Source organism: Marmota marmota, unplaced genomic scaffold, assembly GCF_001458135.2.
Source record: "Marmota marmota marmota unplaced genomic scaffold, marMar, whole genome shotgun sequence".
Classification (NCBI taxonomy): domain Eukaryota; kingdom Metazoa; phylum Chordata; class Mammalia; order Rodentia; family Sciuridae; genus Marmota; species Marmota marmota.
The window spans coordinates 10,798,984-10,802,613 of record NW_026000119.1 but is presented as its reverse complement, the minus strand read 5'-3'; positions in this window follow the sequence as shown (position 1 = coordinate 10,802,613).

Below are 3,630 nucleotides of genomic sequence, written 5' to 3'. Positions count from 1 at the left end.
AAGCAAGAGATGTTCAGCTAGAACTGCTGTTATAAAAGGTGTCCAAGCCAGACACCCTGTTACACTTCTCATGGAGCTGACTTTAACCTTGGGGAGCAGTGAATTTAACCAAACCACCTCTGCTGCTTAAACAGCTGTCAGTTCTCTAACACCAGCAGGAGGAGAACCTGTGGGTTTTGTGAGGGAATCAGCCAATTATTCTGTTTTTTTTTTAATTACTAATTTATCAAGATTTTATATGTCACCAAGAAGTCTCTTTTAAAAGCTCATTATTAATGACATGGAGCCTAAGTTAAATAACTATATTAGAAACTAGCAAAAAAAAAAAAAAAAAAAAACTNGTGGCTTTTTCATCCATTCCCATGCCATAGGAGCAGGTTATACTCACGTATATATAGGAATAGGTGCCATGGACGCTTATTTTACATTTATGATGGTGAGTGTGTTCTGTGCTTCTCTGTGACAGAATTTTCTCCCTTGTTTGTCCTTATACCTTCCTGTCATGTAAAACCAACTTTGAGGATTTTGTGACTAGGACTCTGATGCTTTCAGGAGGCCCTAGACTGAATAAGAGCAGAGAGGAAAGTGGTTAAGTTGTATATTGTAAAGTATATTTCAGTCTAGGGCCTCCTGAAAGCATCAGAGTCCTAGTCACAAAATCCTCAAAGTTGGTTTTACATGACAGGAAGGTATAAGGACAAACAAGGGAGAAAATTCTGTCACAGAGAAGCACAGAACACACTCACCATCATAAATGTAAAATAAGCGTCCATGGCACCTATTCCTATATATACGTGAGTATAACCTGCTCCTATGGCATGGGAATGGATGAAAAAGCCACCATCATGAGGGTAAAGACCATAATGAAGAAAGCCTCCACTGCTGGTTTTGATCCTTAGAAAGAAAGAAAGAGATCAGTTCAACTATGTAGCTCACTGTGTATTTGGAACTATTTGTGTGTGTGTGTGTGTGTGTGTGTGTGTGTGTGTGTGCCAATAGCACTCAGTAAACTGAGAAGAGAACAAAAATCTCCCCCACTATGCAATTACCCTGGGTCACAAATTTCAGTTTCCCTTCATTGAGTGGAGGTTTTTCCCAAACCAAAGTCCCCCTAGAATAATTGCCACATGGCTCTGTGATTGAGAATGGGGCTGTTAAGTTTCTTAAACTGCTTTATAAATATCATGAGCTAATGCTCTGTGTGATATGGTCTAAAGATTTTCAAACAGCTGCAAGAACACTGATCAGGAATCTATGACTTTAAATTCCAAGTCTAATTCTTACAACATACCTCTGATTTGTAAAATGAAAAATTCAAGCTGCATCACTTGTTCTTCTCTTGCAATGTGTTTTCTAAAAAGAAAATTCTGAGGTGTGTGTTGTGCATGTGCATGTCAGTGAAACATATAGAAATGGTAATTCAGGGACCCTAGGTAAAGCCAGAGCATAATGCAGAAATGTTCTGTCTACTTCATCAAACAAGTAATTTTATTTAATCAGGGAGAGAACATATGTGTATACTGTTTTTTATGTGTCTCTACATATCTCTACATACATTGGAGATATTACCCTCCTATGTATATTTTATCTCTTTATAGAGATACATGTAGTAAGAAGAGAAAAAAATAGAGATAGGCAATAAATATCCCAGCTTTTCTGGAGCATTCTCAAATTTTTGTTCTACAAATGCTTTCCATGTTTGAGTTCTACAAATGCTTTCCATGTTTGAGTTCTACAAATGCTTTCTATGTTTGAGTATGACACATAGCATCTCTCAGAAAAATATAGTTTTGTGAATACATTTTAAAGTTTAGTTGGGAAAAAGTCTATCTTCTTCCCTTATAGCTTGTTTTATAGTTTGGGGAACCAAAAAACATGTTTGCAAAGAGAACTTAAATTTTTCACATGTCCAAGACCAGAGACATCTAGTAAGTCTTGTTACTTACCCACCATGAAGTAAAGTGTACAAGTAAATATGAAACTTGGCAAGAACCTCCTGGATAGTAAATCAGATAAAATATTTCCAAAGAAATAAGATGACACTCTGTAGTATCCACTGTTAGACTCTTGTCTACAGAAAAAGAAAGAAAGAAAGAAAAACACATACCACACATCCCAGATTAATCCAAGAAGGCACAGCCAAGATGAGATGCTGCTGTGCAGTCTCCTGCTGCCACCAGGTCTGACACTGCAGATGCCCTTGGGTTTTAGCCTGACTCCCCACACCCTTCTCCACCTCAGGTGCAGCCTCCCTGGGACATCATCCCCACAGGGTTCTTGCTGTGACCTTCTCTCATGACAGCTCCCCTCCTGCTGCTGCCCAGTCTCACCCCACATCACCCGTCCAGGGACAGAGTCTCCTCACTCTCCTCAGAGACCCTGCTTCTCCTCTGAGGCTGGCTCTGCCTGAAGAGAACACTTCAGGGGCTAATCTTGATGGTAACAGGCTTTTTTTTCTCCCCACTTCTGAGTGTGAAAGTAACACTGCTACTTTCCAAGGCCCACAAACAGATTCAGATGGCTAAGTTTGTTTACTTCTCTCGTGTTAAAAAAAGAAAAAGACTTCTTCCTCCAGTGACCCTGCCTCCATGGTTTGGGACTGTCAGCAATCAAACCCTCATCTCCCCTCTTCCTGACACCTTTCTCCCCAAATTCCAGACTCTTCCAACAGTGTCTTTATTCCTTCCCTTTCTGGAGATTCCTGTCCTGGGCATGAAGGCCTGGGTAAATTTCCTCCATCCTTGAAAAATACAAGGGACAAAACCATCCTGCTTTTTCCTGTAAGGCTGCCCTCTGGCTCTGTGCAGGCCACATACTTTGTCAACTTCATTTACCATTTTCAATTTGCTGCTTAATCCACCACTTAATCTCTACCAAAGTCCTTGAAAATTTCCTTGAGAGGGTCATTATGACCTATTATTTTCTAAAAGGAAAAGATACTTCTCAGCCCCTTTATTTCTCTCTGCAGAATTGGTATTTGCTGACCACACCCTTACCTTAAAATTTCTGTTTTCTTTGTAGCAGCCCCACACACTCTTGATTTTCCACCTCAATCAATACTGCTTTTTCTCAATTAATATTGATTGTCCTTATCCTAGTTCAAAAGTTTGTGTTGTGTCAGGTGTGGTAGCACACACCTGTAATCCCAGCAGCTCCAGAGGCTGAGGCAGGAGAATTGTGAGTTCAAAGCCAGCCTCAGCAACTTAGCAAGGCCCTAAGCAATTTAGAGATCCTGTCTCTAAATAATAAAAAAGAAGAAGAAGAAGAAGAAGAAGAAGAAGGAGGAGGAGGAGGAGGAGGAGGAGGAAGAAAGAAAGAAAGAAAGAAAGAAAGAAAGAAAGAAAGAAAGAACGAACGGACGGACTAGGGATGTGGCTCAATGGTTAAATGGCCCTGGGTTTAATCCCTGGTACCACCTCCCGCCAAAAAAAAAAAGCTTGTATTATACCTGTTAAATAAGTACAACTTATATATGCCAATTTAAAACATAAAGAACACAAGGGAAAAGAAAAGAAAAATTTCAGTAATCCCCAGAACCACATTTCTGGTCCAATTCTGAATGGAAACACTTTTTCCCCAGTCAGCAATGCCCCACTGAGACCAACTCACATAAAGAGCTGCTTCTGGACT